The sequence below is a fragment of the Oncorhynchus nerka genome, linkage group LG28, assembly GCF_034236695.1.
Source record: "Oncorhynchus nerka isolate Pitt River linkage group LG28, Oner_Uvic_2.0, whole genome shotgun sequence".
NCBI lineage: Eukaryota > Metazoa > Chordata > Actinopteri > Salmoniformes > Salmonidae > Oncorhynchus > Oncorhynchus nerka.
In genome coordinates this window covers 41,908,423-41,926,438 of record NC_088423.1, presented here as the reverse complement: position 1 = coordinate 41,926,438, position 18,016 = coordinate 41,908,423, and the positions used below count along the sequence as shown (strand labels likewise).

The window sequence follows — 18,016 nt, the reverse complement described above, 5'->3', positions numbered from 1 at the left end:
ATTTTGCAAAAAATACCGTTCAATGCATGGCTGAGCGCATATAGCTTAGGCTATAGGCTATATCAGATAGCCTACCTTTCTTCTTTCTCGGCACAACAAATATTTTGACGCATTTTATGCAATTCTACTGCACTTTATATGGCTAGAGGTCGACCGATTATGATTTTTCAACACCGATACCGATATTTTTTCAATTTGGTTTAAATAATGCATAAACACAGTGTTGGAGAAGAAAGTGTAATATGTGCCGTGTAAAAAAGCTAACGTTTAAGTTCCTTGCTCAGAACATGAGAACATATGAAAGCTGGTGGTTCCTTTTAACATGAGTCTCCAATATTTCCAGTTAAGAAGTTTTAGGTTGTAGTTATTATAGAAATTCTAGGACTATTTCTCTCTATACCATTTGTATTTCATATACCTTTGACTATTTGATGCTCTTATAGGCACTATAGTTTTGCCAGCCTAATCTCGCGGGACTTGATAGGCTTGAAGTCATAAACAGCGCAATGCTTGAAGCACAGCGAAGAGCTGCTGGCAAACACAGGAAAGTGCTGTTTGAATGAATGCTTACGAGCCTACTGCTGCCTCCCACCGCTCAGTCAGACTGCTCTATCACATATCAAATCATAGACTTAATTATAATATAATAAACACACAGAAATATAAAATCCATAAACGTTAATTTCGAAAACAAAACGTTTATTCTTTCAGTGAAATACGGAACTGTTCTATATTTTATCGAAAGCGTGGCATCCCTAAGTCTAAATATTGCTGTTACATTGCACAACCTTCAATGTTATGTCATAATTATGTAAAATTCTGGCAAATTAATTACGGTCTTTGTTAGTAAGAAATGGTCTTCACACAGTTCGCAACGAGCCAGGCGGCCCAAACTGCTGCATATGCCCCCATATTTTGTCACGAAAAGATGCTCGACTATGCATATAATTGACAGCTTTGGAAATAAAACACTGACGTTTCCAAAACTGCAAAGATATTATCTGTGAGTGCCACAGAACTGATGCTACAGGCGAAACCAAGATGAAATTTCAAACAGGAAATGCCCCAGATTTTGGAGGCGCTGTGTTCCAATGTCTCCTTATATGGCTGTGAATGCGCAAGGAATGAGCCTACACTTTCTGTCGTTTCCCCAAGGTGTCTGCAGCATTGTGACGTATTTGTAGGCATATCATTGGAAGATTGACCATAAGAGACTACATTTACCAGGTGTCCGCTTGGTGTAACCCGTCGAAATTATTGCGTAATCTCCAGCTGCATGCATTCTTCCATGTGGTTCAGAGGAGAAACCAAACTTCCACGAATGATATATCATCGAATAGATATGTGAAAAACACCTTGAGGATTGATTCTAAACAACGTTTGCCATGTTTCTGTCGATATTATGGAGTTAATTTTGAAAAAAGTTCGGCATTGTAATGACTGAATTTTCAGGGTTTTTTCTTAGCCAAACGTGATGAACAAAACGGAGCGATTTCTCCTACACAAATAATCTTTTTGGAAAAACTGAACATTTGCTATCTAACTGAGAGTCTCCTCATTGAAAACATCCGAAGTTCTTCAAAGGTAAATTATTTTATTTGAATGCTTTTCTTGTTTTTGTGAAAATGTTGCCTGCTGAATGCTAGGCTTAATGCTATGCTAGCTATCAATACTCTTACACAAATGCTTGTTTACCTATGGTTGAAAAGCATATTTTGAAAATCTGAGATGACAGTCTTGTTAACAAAAGGCTAAGCTTGAGAGCCAATATATTTATTTCATTTAATTTGCGATTTTTATGAATAGTTAACCTCTTCAGTCGACCCTCTACTTTTTTGAACATTTCAGCGCCCTGCTACTCATGCCAGGAATATAGTACGTTCATATGGTTAGAATGTGTGGATAGGAAACCCTCGGACGTTTTTAAAACTGGTTAAATCACGACTGTGGCTATTACATAACGTGCGTTACATCGGAAAGCGCAGGAAAACCTGATCACAGAAAATGGAAATAAATATCCTTGCGCCACTTCAAGCAATTGTTAACAGTGAGCCGAATTAGATAAGACCGAGCATTCAACTCCCACAGCATCCCCATGTTGTCTAGAGTCTTGTGAATTGAATCATCATTGATTCTTGGTTGAACCGAAAGAGGGGCACGACTTACCTCCGGTCTCCGCCCAGATCATTCCGGAAGAGCTCTCTCCTGAAATTTTTTCCAAGACGACAGCTAATGATATTTACATCGCCTACGGAGGATTTTTATCGCTTATTAACGTTTACTAATACCTAAAGTAGCATTACAAACGTATTTCGAAGTGTTTTGTGAAAGTTTATCGTCTACTTTTTGAATTTAAAAAAATGACGTTACGTTGTGAAATCGCTGTTTTTTTCGTTTATCACACAGTCTACATATAACGATATCTTGGCTTTATATGGCCCGATTTAATCGAAATAAAGACCCAATAGTGTTTATGGGACATCTAGGAGTGCCAACAAAGAAGATGGTGAAAGGTAATGACTGTTTTCTATTTTATTGTGCGGTTTGTGTAACGCCGAAATGCTAATTATTTTGTTTACATCCCCTGCTGTGCTTTTCTGTTGTAGTGTATTGGTGCATGCTATCAGATAATAGCTTCTCATGCTGTCGCCGAAAAGCATTTTAAAAATCTGACTTGTTGCCTGGATTCACAACGAGTGTAGCTTTAATTTGATACCCTGCATGTGTATTTTAATGAACTTTTGAGTTTTAACTAATACTATTAGCATTTAGCGTAGCACATTTGCATTTCCAGAGCTCTAGTTGGGACGCAAGCGTCCCAAGTAGAGGCAAGAGGTTAACGTTGCATTATGCTAATGAGCTTGAGGCTATAATTACGATCCCGGATACCGATTGCTCGTAGCAAGAGGTTAACCAGGCAAAATTAACTAAATATGCAGGTTTAAAAATACATACTTGTGTATTGATTTTAAGAGGCATTGATGTTTATGGTTAGTACCGACAGTGCTTTTTTCATGAATGCGCTTGTTAAATCATCACCATTTTGGCGAAGTAGGCTGTGATTCAATGATAAATGAACATGCACCGCATTGATTATATGCAACGCAGGTCAAGCTAGTTAAACTAGTAATATCATCAACCATGTGTAGTTAACTAGTGGTTATGTTAAGACTGATTATTTTTTATAAGGTAAGTTTAATGCTAGCTAGCAACTTACATTGGCTCCTTACTGCACTCGCGTAACAAGTGGTCAGGCTGCCACGCAGTCTCCTTGTAGAGTGCAATTTTAATCGGTCATAATCGGTGTCCAAAAATGCCAATTATTGATTGTTATGAAAACTTCAAATCGGCCCTAATTAATCGGCCATGCTAGAGGCATTAGTAGAATATTTTTTTATACAACAAATTACAGGTAGTCCCCTTTGTTGACACTGAGAAACATGTCAATGAAAACAACGTTGTCCACATAATAGGCCTACAAGAAGGGGAGACACAAATATAATATGAGGTTCATCTAAACTGGAGGAGGAAATTATTGCCCAAAAACAAACTTTTGGTGGCACTTACCCAACAATGATAGTGAATATGCACAGTATGCATTCACCTGGTATATAGCCGATGCTCTCCGCTGGTGTCAGTAAGATAGGCTATGCTGTTGTTCGCTCACTTAATTTTATAACTAAAAGACAAATTGGAGTCCTTTCATTGCCTTCTCTTTGCCGCAATTGCCATTTGCTTTCCAAACTATGTTTTCCTGCGATTGTATTTGGAAACATTGCGATATGCCTGGCTGGGCCTTTACTTTTCACTGACAGTCGCAACTCAACAATAATCTTCCCATATTGTGCACGCTGCCTTGCCTTGCAACTGATTTTATTTATTTCTGTATAGAGAAGGAGTAGGATAATTAGGCTATACCATTTTTGCTATTTCATTACATTTACTTTAGGGAAAGCTTAGCTATGCATGGGATTATAGGCATATGTGTCTCTAAATAAACAAATGAAATACGGCCTTGGCTACAATACAGCACAGTAAAGCAGAACATTGATACGTTTGATTTTCATTTATTTATTATGCAGTTAATTTTTTTAATTAATTAATTAAGCAGTTTATTATTTTTATTAATCAATCAAGGCAGGGCCCTCCAGTTACCCACATGGGCCCCCTACCTCCTCTCCTACCCCCATCTGATGATTTGCAGAACGGCAACAGGCAGAGAGCAGGCTCCTGAGTACTCCTGTTGTTGACGGTTTCAGTAAAAAAAAAACAACAACATACAATTCTACATATATACTGGATAGATAAGATATAATGTATATATTTAATCTTTTTTTTTTTAAGTAAAAATATATATATTACATTTTTTTGCTGCCTCTTGGGCACCCCACGGGCCTGGCCCCAGGGTAAGCCCCTGCATTAATCTGACACTGTTACAGTTACATATTAAGATATTGATTTTGGACTATATTATATAGATATTTGACTCCAAGTATTGATTTGCAAAAGACAACAAGAAAAAATGTTTTTATTTATGTTTTTATTTATTGCTACTGTACTGAATGAAGGCAGTGATAGCTAAGGCTAGTCGGCAGTAACTGCGCCAAAAGTTAATTATTTTTCATCCTACAGCTTGATCTCCATCTTGTTTTTAAATAGTGAGCCAACATGTTTTCAACACTTTTATTTCCCTGACTGATCAAAATGAGTTTTCTCATGCTCTCTCTTGTCTCTCTGTAGCAGACAAACTACGAAGTGAGCAATATGTTTGGAACATCAAATCGCAATAAAATCACAGTATAGAATCATATAGAATTATGGAAATCGTGGGAATCGCAACGTATCTTACGTATCTTATCGGCACCTAAGTATGTAAGGTCCCTGGCAATTCCCAGCCCTACTTCCAAACACAACATCATAATAAGTGTCTCTTCTTCTTTGTCCCCTTCGATTTGCATCATGGCTCTTGCTTGTCATCCACAGTTAGTATAGCACCATAACATTCCTATTTATTCACTAGGTATAGTGTCTGCCACGGGAGGTTGCTGAGAGGATAACCACTCATAATAATGGAATGGAGCGAATGGTATGGCATCAAACACCTGGAAACCATCTGTTTGATATTTTTTTTATTTTTTTTATTTTTATTTCACCTTTATTTAACCAGGTAGGCTAGTTGAGAACAAGTTCTCATTTGCAACTGCGACCTGGCCAAGATAAAGCATAGCAGTGTGAACAGACAACACAGAGTTACACATGGAGTAAGCAATTAACAAGTCAATAACACAGTAGAAAAAGAAAAAAAATGGGCAGTCTATATACAATGTGTGCAAAAGGCATGAGGTAGGCGAATAATACAATTTTGCAGATTAACACTGGGGTGATAAATGATCAGATGGTCATGTACAGGTAGAGATATTGGTGTGCAAAAGAGCAGAAAGGTAAATAAATAAATAAAATAAAAAAACAGTATAAAAACAGTATGGGGATGAGGTAGGTGAAAATGGGTGGGCTATTTACCAATAGACTATGTACAGCTGCAGCGATCGGTTAGCTGCTCGGATAGCTGATGTTTGAAGTTGGTGAGGGAGATAAAAGTCTCCAACTTCAGCGATTTTTGCAGTTCATTCCAGTCACAGGCAGCAGAGTACTGGAACGAGAGGCGGCCAAATGAGGTGTTGGCTTTAGGGATGATCAGTGAGATACACCTGCTGGAGCGTGTGCTACGGATGGGTGTTGCCATCGTGACCAGTGAACTGAGATAAGGCGGAGCTTTACCTAGCATGGACTTGTAGATGACCTGGAGCCAGTGGGTCTGGCGACGAATATGTAGCGAGGGCCAGCCGACTAGAGCATACAAGTCGCAGTGGTGGGTGGTATAAGGTGCTTTGGTGACAAAACGGATGGCACTATGATAGACTGCATCCAGTTTGCTGAGTAGAGTGTTGGAAGCCATTTTGTAGATGACATCGCCGAAATCGAGGATCGGTAGGATAGTCAGTTTTACTAGGGTAAGCTTGGCGGCGTGAGTGAAGGAGGCTTTGTTGCGGAATAGAAAGCCGACTCTTGATTTGATTTTCGATTGGAGATGTTTGATGTGAGTCTGGAAGGAGAGTTTGCAGTCTAGCCAGACACCTAGGTACTTATAGATGTCCACATATTCAAGGTCGGAACCATCCAGGGTGGTGATGCTAGTCGGGCATGCGGGTGCAGGCAGCGATCGGTTGAAAAGCATGCATTTGGTTTTACTCGCGTTTAAGAGCAGTTGGAGGCCACGGAAGGAGTGCTGTATGGCATTGAAGCTCGTTTGGAGGTTAGATAGCACAGTGTCCAATGACGGGCCGAAAGTATATAGAATGGTGTCGTCTGCGTAGAGGTGGATCAGGGAATCGCCCGCAGCAAGAGCAACATCATTGATATATACAGAGAAAAGAGTCGGCCCGAGAATTGAACCCTGTGGCACCCCATAGAGACTGCCAGAGGACCGGACAGCATGCCCTCCGATTTGACACACTGAACTCTGTCTGCAAAGTAATTGGTGAACCAGGCAAGGCAGTCATCCGAGAAACCGAGGCTATTGAGTCTGCCGATAAGAATATGGTGATTGACAGAGTCGAAAGCCTTGGCGAGGTCGATGAAGACGGCTGCACAGTACTGTCTTTTATCGATGGCGGTTATGATATCGTTTAGTACCTTGAGCGTGGCTGAGGTGCACCCGTGACCGGCTCGGAAACCAGATTGCACAGCGGAGAAGGTACGGTGGGATTCGAGATGGTCAGTGACCTGTTTGTTGACTTGGCTTTCGAAGACCTTAGATAGGCAGGGCAGGATGGATATAGGTCTATAGCAGTTTGGGTCCAGGGTGTCTCCCCCTTTGAAGAGGGGGATGACTGCGGCAGCTTTCAATCCTTGGGGATCTCAGACGATATGAAAGAGAGGTTGAACAGGCTGGTAATAGGGGTTGCGACAATGGCGGCAGATAGTTTCAGAAATAGAGGGTCCAGATTGTCAAGCCCAGCTGATTTGTACGGATCTAGGTTTTGCAGCTCTTTCAGAACATCTGCTATCTGGATTTGGGTAAAGGAGAACCTGGAGAGGCTTGGGCGAGGAGCTGCGGGGGGCGGAGCTGTTGGCCGAGGTTGGAGTAGCCAGGCGGAAGGCATGGCCAGCCGTTGAGAAGTGCTTATTGAAGCTTTCGATAATCGTGGATTTATCGGTGGAGACCGTGTTACCTAGCCTCAGTGCAGTGGGCAGCTGGGAGGAGGTACTCTTGTTCTCCATGGACTTCACAGTGTCCCAGAACTTTTGGAGTTGGAGCTACAGGATGCAAACTTCTGCCTGAAGAAGCTGGCCTTAGCTTTCCTGACTGACTGCGTGTATTGGTTCCTGACTTCCCTGAACAGTTGCATATCACGGGGCTATTCGATGCTATTGCAGTCCGCCACAGGATGTTTTTGTGCTGGTCGAGGGCAGTCAGGTCTGGAGTGAACCAAGGGCTGTATCTGTTCTTGGTTCTGCATTTTTTGAACGGAGCATGCTTATCTAAAATGGTGAGGAAGTTACTTTTAAAGAATGACCAGGCATCCTCAACTGACGGGATGAGGTCAATGTCCTTCCAGGATACCCGGGCCAGGTCGATTAGAAAGGCCTGCTCACAGAAGTGTTTTAGGGAGCGTTTGACAGTGATGAGGGGTGGTCGTTTGACTGCGGCTCCGTGGCGGATACAGGCAATGAGGCAATGATCGCTGAGATCCTGGTTGAAGACAGCGGAGGTGTATTTGGAGGGCCAGTTGGTCAGGATGACGTCTATGAGGGTGCCCTTGTTTACAGAGTTAGGGTTGTACCTGGTGGGTTCCTTGATGATTTGAGTGAGATTGAGGGCATCTAGCTTACATTGTAGGACTGCCGGGGTGTTAAGCATATCCCAGTTTAGGTCACCTAACAGAACAAACTCTGAAGCTAGATGGGGGGCGATCAATTCACAAATGGTGTCCAGGGCACAGCTGGGAGCTGAGGGTGGCCGGTAGCAGGCGGCAACAGTGAGAGACTTATTTCTGGAGAGGGTAATTTTCAAAATTAGTAGTTCGAACTGTTTGGGTATGGACCTGGAAAGTATGACATTACTTTGCAGGCTATCTCTGCAGTAGACTGCAACTCCGCCCCCTTTGGTAGTTCTATCTTGACGGAAGATGTTATAGTTGGGTATGGAAATCTCTGAATTTTTGGTGGCCTTCCTGAGCCAGGATTCAGACACCAGGATTCAGATACCACTATGCTGATTCCTCTCAAGTCATTACCACAAGCCCGTTCTCTCGAAGTAAGGGGCCACCAACCTCCTGTGGAGTGTGGGTATAGTTTTGTTGGTGCTTGATAGCCAGCATGTCCTTTCCCTATAGGTGTACATCTCGGACTAATGACACAATATAACACTATTGATCTCAAAGGAAACAATGCAATACTGGGTTTATCTGGGGTACATGATGCACTGCATATGATTTCCATTTAGTTTTTACGACCCACAGGTGTAATAAGGACACAATTGTATTGTTAGGCCAATGTAACAACAACATATCAATATATCGGTACAAATCAATGTTCTGCTACAGCCATACAGCCCTAGAGTAGCACTATAGATGAGAGCACTTACTTAATATTCTGTGGGCCTTAGTGGAGGGATCTCAATCTGTCAGCCAGTCAGTCAGTGAGGCGTGGTGTCAGTTACTGTGTAAATAGGGCATCATTCTCCATGTTGTGTGCCCAGGGTAAGAGGCATTAGCATTGGAGATGTGACACCCAACATGCCCTGCTGAATGTTCAGGCTGCTTCATGATCCGTAGGTTTCCCCTCCTGTATCCTGCTCCTGTACCTCTGGGCCTGATGTGACATCACCGCACTGCTCTGTCCTGTTCTTTTCTTTTCTGTTTAGGACATTTATATTGCATTATTAACTAATTGAATTTAGAGGGCTTTTGAATTGCTCTATGGGTTTCATTGAGTGTTGGGGGGAGGGGGTGGTGGTGTGAAAGGGTACACATCGGTTGCTTTAGCATCAAGCTGTTTCTCTGCCTCTTTTGCTCTCTTGCTCCCTCTCTCTTTCACTCTCTCTCTCCTTCCCTTCCTTCCATCTCCCTCACTCTGAGAAAATGAGTCATTCTCTTATGTGCCCAGCTGTTGGTAAGAGGAAGCCCAGTTCTCTGAATAATCCGTCTGGTACACTGAGCAGTAGGGCCATGTTTCCGCCTTTGCTTGTTAACACCCTGACCAGTGTCTCAAAATACCTTGGGATTTTAATAAAGGTGGTCCAATGCATACAATGCTATTAGCAGTTGTACAATAAGGATGAACATGTCTGATATCACGGTGTGGTGAAATTCTGAAGAAATTTACTTTCATACACCTGAGTCTCTATTCAGAACCAAGTCTCTATTTATTCCCAGGTGTGTAAGAGAGGTAAAACAGTAGATTAGAGGAATGAGAGTCCAGCAACCTCACAATAAGATATGCTTGAATATTTTCAGTCACATACAGTCCTTGGTCCAGGCATTCTGCAGTGCCATTTGTGTGTGTTCCCGTGTTACAACCCCTTCACTGCTGCTGCCCATGGATCTGTCCTGTGGGGAGTGCCAGTGGAGGGGCAGGAGGGGACAGGGAGGGCATGAGGATTTTGCCAGATTTGAATAATGTAGCGTAAAATACATACCAGATGTAATTCTATGTTTAACTGCCCTCTTAAAGGGTAATTCCACCGCTTTTTAACCTCATAATCATTATCTCCAGCACCATGCAAATGTTTACATATGTGAAAACTGCACATTTCTATGTTCTGTAGTTAAAAAGATAAGAATAAACGTTTTGATAAGTGCTACTTGATGACATCATCAAAATGCATTTTTTACATTTATAATTTTCATAAAAATTCACACCCGAGTCAATACTTTGTAGAAGCACCTTTAGTAGTGATTACAGCTGTGAATCTTTCTGGTTAAGTCTTTAAGATATTTCCACATCTGAATTGTACAACATTTTACATTATTCTTTTCCAAATTTGAGACAACCATTTTCAGGTCTTGCCAGAGATTTTCAAGTAGATTTAAGTAAAAACTGTAACTCGGCCATTCACTGTCTTCTTGGTAAGCAACTCTAGTGTAGATTTGTCCTTGTGTTTTAGGTTTTTGCCCTGCTGAAAGGTGAATTCATCTCCCAGTGTCTGGTGGAGAGCAGCCTGAACCAGGCTTTCCTCTTAAGATTTTTCCTGTGCATAGCTCTATTCAAGTAATTTGTTATCCTGAAAAAGTCCTTTATCCCCAGTCCTTAATGGTTACAAGCATACCCATAACATGATGCAGCCACCACTATGCTTGAGAATATGGATTGTGCTACTCAGTAATGTGTTGTATTGGATTTGCCCCAAACATAACACTTTGTATTCGGGACAAAAAGTAAATTGCTTTGCCACATTTTTTGCAGTATTACTTTAGTGTCTTGTTGCAAACAGGATGCATGTTTTGGAATATTTATTTTCTATACAGGCTTCCTTCTTTTCACTCTGTCAATTGATGTTAGTATTGTGGGGTAACTACAATATTGTTGATCCATCCTCAGTTTTCTCCTACCACAACCATTAAACTAATGGTGAAATCACAGAGCGGTTTCCTTCCTCTCCGGCAACTGTGCAGTGGTTGTATGAATTTTGGATCTGTCATCCCAGACTCTGTTTTTTCTCAGGGATGATGGGACGCACTTAGTTCCGAGCCCTGGAGGGAATTATTTCTAAAGACATAAAAATTATTTGCTTGTAATTGTAATGCTGCAAATGTTATAGGCTATGAGGGACCTTATAGGGGAAGTTTTGTATTTTGAGATATGCAAAGAAGGCAATAGTGTAGCCTACATTTCTGTCAGATTCTCTATGGTAAAAAATCTAGTAATGCTTTGTATTTTGTAAAGGGGTCCCTTGCATCATATAATGATGCAAAAATTGTGTTACAGACCATTTTTTAATTTGGGAAAAATTACTTCTTCCCGAAAAATCTCATAGTGTTTGAAAATTGCTGTTTTTTAAAATGTTTTTACTTTAGATGACATCATCAAATTGCACTTTAAAAAACCCAAATGTGTTCTTTTCACATATGTGGACACTGGTATGGTGCTGCACATGTGCTAACATGGATTGGATTGAATCCCAGCTCAAGTAGGCTATGTGTTGTAGCTCTCAACAGACATTAATCTTATAGATCTATCAGTCTGTCAGAGACAGTGCATGACTATCTGTCAAATACTCATCTCTGCTATGGTAGTTGTCTGCTGCAGAGACCATTATATTATTGTTCAATGTTAAAGTGTATGTGTGTGTGTGTGTGTGTGTGTGTGTGTGTGTGTGAATTAATTAATCACAGCTTTAATTTATTCTGTCAGCCCTCAAATAGCATAATTAATTACGTTTATTTTTTATTTTGAATATGTATTTTTAGATAGTGATTGTATGGATGGGAAAGGGATGACTGATTTTATGTGGAGAAGTGTGTGTCTGTGTGTGTGTTTTGTTAAAACCAAAACACTGACATATATGATATTTTGCTGTTTATTTGTAGGGTTTAGAGGTCTTCACGGATGCACCTGTACCGAGACCCGATCCGGGACAGGAGTGGGTCCGGATCTAGAATTCTAAAGAATATCATGGGTCTGGGTCGGATATGATATGATATGATTGTCACAGGTCTCGGGTATGTGTAATTTTAACTGACTCGTCTGGGAGGACCTGTACAAATCCAAACGCAACTACTGCAGTAGAGAGAGAGGGACATTTTATAATTTATGCTGCTGCTCTTGCTTTTCACGTGATGGCGCGTGTAGCTTGTTGTTGTTGGTGGCCAATCACAAGTCATCAAAGCGGAAATAGGCTACAGTCATAGAGCCTCGGTCCGTGTATGGCAAAAGTTAGGAGATATCTAATCAATGGAAGATGGAAATAAAATTATTTTATTAAAAGTTAAAGGAGAAGGATAGGCTACAACAACCAGGAGCCAACAGGTATGCTGCTACTTAATATTCTGAATGGAGTTTCCCGCTGGGCACACTATCAGGAATCAAGGTGTGACCCAGATGCAGACATGTCAAATTAACACTGGTTTAATAATCCAACAGGGGCAGGCAATAGACAGGTCAAGGCAGGCAGGGGTCAGTAAAACAGGTGTGTGGCAACGGTACTGGACGGCAGGCAGTACCGTTGCCAGAGTGGTCAGGAAGGCTCAGTCAGGAGGGTCAAAACCAGGAGGGCGAGAAAAAGAGAGACTGGGAAAAGCAGGAGCTGAGAACAAAAACGCTTGTTGACTCAACAAACAAGACGAACTGTCAACAGACACACAGAGAACACAGGTATAAATACACAGGGGATAATGGGGAAGATGGGCGACACCTGGAGGGGGTGGAGACAATCACAAGGACAGGTGAAACAGATCAGGGTGTGAAAACACTGGTTGAATTAACATTGTTTCCACCAACATGGAATAGATGTTGAATAGACGTCTGTGCCCAGTGAGTAGTAACTATGTAAGACGAGAAAGCGCATGCAGCCTCAATAAGCCTAGCTAGCTAGATAGCTTAACTAGCTTCTCCCGGTTTGATGCTGTCAAGACAGGTACTACATAATCATATCGGATGATAAATAACCTAGATATGGCAGCTATCAGTCTACTATAGCGCGTCTCGGCCTGGTTTGTTGCTCTCGCCTCTCCCTCCCTCCTCCCCATGTCACTCACTCACACTTACAGTAGCCTACACACACAGCACGGCCCTCGCTATTCTGTCACCTCTTTCTACCTCCTCTCCCTCACACTTTTTAATCTCTGGTTAATAAAGTCACTTAAAAATGGACTTTTCTGTGGCTTCCCTCACTTGTACCGTATCAGACAGGGTCTGGATCCAACCAGGTCTATACTGAATGGGTCTAGTTGTCCTCGGGTCCATTCAGAATGGGTCTTTATATTTTAAAAACAAATGTATGCATAACGGGTCTGGGTGGGAAAGCCCCAGGTTAATTTCGGAAATGTGAAGGCCTCTAGTAGGGGTCAGAAGTGACGTGAGCAGCAACAGATTCTGCTCCATTTGTTTGAGCGAGAAATGTTATGTGTGTATGTGACAGTGTGTGTGCGTGAGTGGTGTGTGTCTGTCACAGAGAATATGATTATGAACGCATGTGTCTGTGTGTACGTGCCCTACAGTGCCGTTAGTGAAAGCACTGCTGTTTGGGTCTCAGCTGGCCTAACTCTCATTGTTTGTTCATAGGTTGAAAGAAGTGTTTGCTCTGAACAGAAGGAAACTCTTTTGTTTTTGATGAGAGGGGGCACATCACTCTGATGTCTCTGCTCTTTCACTGTGGCCATTCTAGACTTTGCATACTTGGACCATATTACATTGAAGGAAGTAGTAAAAGCATCAGGTTATTGAGCTTTACGTACAATACCGTTCAAAAGTTTGGGGTCACTTAGAAATGTCCTTGTTTTTGAAAGAAAAGCACATTTTATGTCCATTAAAATAACATCAAATTGATCAGAAATACAGTGTAGACCTTGTTAATGTTGTAAATGACTATTGTAGCTGGAAACGGCTGATTTTTAATGGAATATCTACATAGCTGTACAAGAGGCTCATTATCAGCAACCATCACTCCTGTGTTCCATTGGCACGTTGTTTCACCTTCATTAAATAGTACCCGCAAAACACCAGTCTCAACGTCAACAGTGAAGAGGCGACTCCGGGATGCTGGCCTTCTAGGCAGAGTTGCAAAGAAAATGCCGTATCTCAGACTGGCCAATAAAAAGAAAACAGTAAGGTGGGCAAAGAACACAGACACTGGACAGAGGAACTCTGCCTAGAAGGCCAGCATCCCTGAGTCGCCTCTTCACTGTTGACTTTGAGACTGGTGTTTTGCGGGTACTATTTAATGAAGCTGCCAGTTGAGGACTTGTGAAGTGTCTGTCTCAAACTAGACACTCGAATGTAATTGTCCTCTTGCCCACTCCTCTTTCTATTCTGGTTAGAGACAGTTTGCACTGTTCTGAAAAGGGAGTAGTACACAGCGCTGTATGAGATATTCAGTTTCTTGGCAATTTCTCGCATGGAATAGCCTTAATTTCTGAGAACAAGAATAGACTGGCGAGTTTCAGAAGAAAGTCTTTGTTTCTGGCCATTTTGAGGTTGTAATCGAACCCACAAATGCTGATGCTCCAGATACTCAACTAGTCTAAAGAAGGCCAGTTTTATTGCTTATTTAATCAGATCAGCAGTTTTCAGCTGTGCTAACATAATTGCAAAAGGGTTTTCTAATTATCAATTAGCCTTTTAAAATGATAAACTTGGATTAGCTAACACCTCTGTACGCCTGTAGATATGTAGATATTCCATAAAAAACTGCCGTTTCCAGCTACTGCAATGGACTGTGTTCGCTCACTGTGAATTAATGAGTGTGGGATGCACATAGAGGGAATGATGAAGACTGAGCAGTTGTATTTGAAGTACTCTTTGTGGTCTCTGCCACTGTTATGCCAAGCTGAATATCATTCTGTCTTTCAGGAGCTGGCTGTGTGCACATGAACACACACACACACTGCTCTAGATTCTTCTGCTATTGTTATCAGCGATATTCTTTGTTCAGGCTCTTCTTTTGAGAACTTGTTCACCCAGACAAAAAAACACAGCTGAAGAATCCTGGCGAAGCAAAGAACACAAAGACAGGACCTTGACTCGCTGTTTTCACTGAGAGAGAACATCCACACACCCAATGGAAATTTGCACGAACCTCACCCATTTGAATCCCAATCCTGGTAAATGTTTCCATTTTGCGCAAGTACTATGCACATAACTGGCTCCCAATCTGGATGTTGGTGTCCCTATAAGAAGTATGAATTCATCCCGTGATAATAGTGTTGGTTGGCAATAGAGGTCGACCGATTCAGATTTTTCAACGCCGACACCGATACCGATTATTGGAGGACCAAAAAATTATTGGATTATTGGAGGACCATTTTCACCATAAAATTACACCTTTATAATAAAGCATTACATGCGTAATCACATTTGCTGCCACTTCCTAGAAAAAAAATAATGGCAATTGATTGCATTTTGGAACATTTACGCTTATAGCCTACTGCTGTGTGTGCATTGTTGCGCTTATAATGTAAAGAAATAGCCTAATAGTTTATCAACATTTTAAGCTAAACATTCTGATCTGTTGCATCAGCATCATTGCTTTTAAAAGTGTTTGATGCGAGTGGTTGTATTAATTTGGGATCTATTATCACGAGTACCAACGAAGGTGGCTCCCCTTCCTGTTCGGGGGGCGCTCGGCGGTCGTCGTCGCCGGTCTACTAGCTGCCACCGATCACTTTTTCTTTTTCGTTTGTTTTTGTCTAATTGTTTTCACCTGTTCCTTGTTGGGGTTTTGGGATGGGTGTTATTTAAGTTCGATTAGCCAGCTGGTGTTTGTGCGGGCTTGTTGTTATTGTTACGTTAGTGGTGTGTTGTTGTCTTTTGGGTTTTCGCTGTCCGGGTTTTTGTAACAGTGGTTTTGGGTTTGTTTGCACCTGTGTTTAGGGCTTCACCCAAGTTTAGACCTGTTACTTTGAAAGAGGACATTAAAGCGTTTTTTCCCGTTCACTTTCTGCTCTCTGTGTCTGACTCCACACCCATCACTCACCCGGCGTTACATCTATCGCATCCCAGAACTGTCCCAGAGTAATTTTGGAACATGTATTTCAAATCAAATCAAATTTTATTTGTCACATGCGCCAAATACAACATGTGCAGTAGACCTTACCGTGAAATGCTTACTTACAAGCCCTTAATAACCAACCATGCAGTTTTAAGAAAATATAGTTAAGAAAAAAATAAAATACATTTAAAAAAGTAACACAATAAAATAACAATAATGAGGCTAATACAGTGGGTACCGGTACCGAGTCAATGTGCGGGGGTAAAGGTTAGTCGATGTCATTTGTAAATGTTGGTAGGGGTAAAGTGACTATGCATAGATAATAAACCGTGAGTAGCAGCAGTGTAAAAACAAAGGGGTGGGTTTGTCAATGCAAATAGTCCAGGTGGCAATTTGATTAATTGTTCACCTGTCTTATGGTTTGGAGGCAGAAGCTGTTAAGGAGCTTCTACTCCCAGACTTCGCACTCTGGTACCACTTGCCAGGTGGTAGCAGAGGGAACAGTCTATGACTTGGGTGACTGGAGACTTTGACAATTTTTTGGGCCTTCCTCTGAAAACGCCTATTATATAGGTCCTGGATGGCAGGAAGCTTGGCCCCAGTGATGTAATGGGCTGTACGGAACTTGAATGGGGGCGTGTTTGGCCCTCCTTTTCCCGTAGTCCACGATCATCTCCTTTGTCTTGCTCACGTTAAGGGAGAGGTTGCTGTCCTGGCACTGTACTGCCAGGTCTCTGACCTCCTCCTTATAGGCTGTCTAATCGTTTCTGGATGAGCATTTTCCGGTTTGTTTATGGCCTTATACAGCTTGTTGTTTTCGGTCTTAGTGCCAGCATCGGCTTGTGGTGGTAAATAGACGGCTAAGAAAAATATATGTGAAAACTCTTGGTAGATGGTGTGGTCTTCAGCTTATCATGAGGTAGTCTACCAATACCTTGAGATTACCTTAATATTAGACATCACGCACCAACTGTTATTGACAAATAGACACACACCCCCACCCCTCATCTTACCAGATGTAGCTGTTCTCTCCTGCCGATGAACGGGAAACCCAATTATCCATGTCGTTGTTCAGCCCAACTTATGTGAAACATAAGATATGACAGTTTTTTATTTCTCATGGTTAGGATAGTCTCGAACAGAGCTCATCCAGTTTATTCTCTCCAGTGATTGCATGTTGGCTCATTGAACATACTGTAGAGGCGTGGTATCCACTCGCCGACAAATTCTCACAAGGCACCGTGATCTACGCCCCCTGTATTTCCTTATTTTCTTCATGCGAATGACGGGGATTTGGGCCTTGTCTGGGACAGGCCGCCCCCTTTGTCCAGTTCGAGGTGAGTAATCGCTGACATCCAGACGCTCTTTTCGGTCATAAGAGACGGTAGCATCAACATGATGTACAAAATAAGTTAGAAATAATGCGAAAAACACACAAAATAGCAACATTGCTTAGGCGCATGTAAAAAGGCAGCAATCCCCTCTGTCGCCATTCTTTTTTCTTGCACAGGAGGACAAGTTGACCAACAGAATAGATTGACTTTTGTACTATGGGGGATAGTAGATTGACATAGGCTGGTGCTTTTGCTGTTCGTTAGGCCTACTCATCTTGTGGACAGTTCTAATATCTTCAATATGCGCCTCGGAATTCGATAAGAGGGACACGCACAGTTACTTCCACAATGTGTGTCTTCATTGACTTGTAGCTCACCTGAAATGCCTATCAGAAGGACCTGATCACGTGACGGCATTTTTTTTTCTTCACATTTTCACATGGGCCATTTATATTTTCCAACAGGACTATACATTTGGGTAAGGTTTTTATTCTCGCCTGAGTAGCCTCGTTTCACTGCCAAAAATAAAATGAAACCATCTAGTGTTCAGCGAAATAACAACCCCATGTCAAATACAAGTAGCCTAGTCAAATAATTAACATCCAATCACATTAACCGTTACTCTCTTACGGGAATTCCACTAACGGGTCGTATGTAGCCAAACGTAGCTGCTGCTCATGTTGGTATCTGTACTGATGGTGCAAAAGCCATGACAGGGAGACATTGTGGAGTGGTAACGCTCATGCAAGCAGTTTCTCCCGACACCACTTGGGTACATTGCAGCATCCACCTGAGAGGCTCTTGCTGCCAAGGGAATGCCTGACAGCTTGATCGACGTTTTGGACACTACAATGAAAATGGTTAACTTTGTTAAAAACCTCTTGGAACTCCCTCTCCCGGATCCGGGAGAATTGTCATAAACTGATACTAATTAGCATAACGCAACGGACAAAAAATATTACTAGAAAATATT

At 41.8% G+C, this 18,016-nt stretch overlaps 1 protein-coding gene across 1 annotated transcript in view; it reads left to right on the top strand.

The window, feature by feature from the left end:
• The window catches only part of LOC115112698 (coiled-coil domain-containing protein 85A-like), a 46,956-nt gene that overhangs the window by 9,275 nt on the left and 19,665 nt on the right, over nt 1–18,016 (top strand). The window lies entirely within an intron of this gene.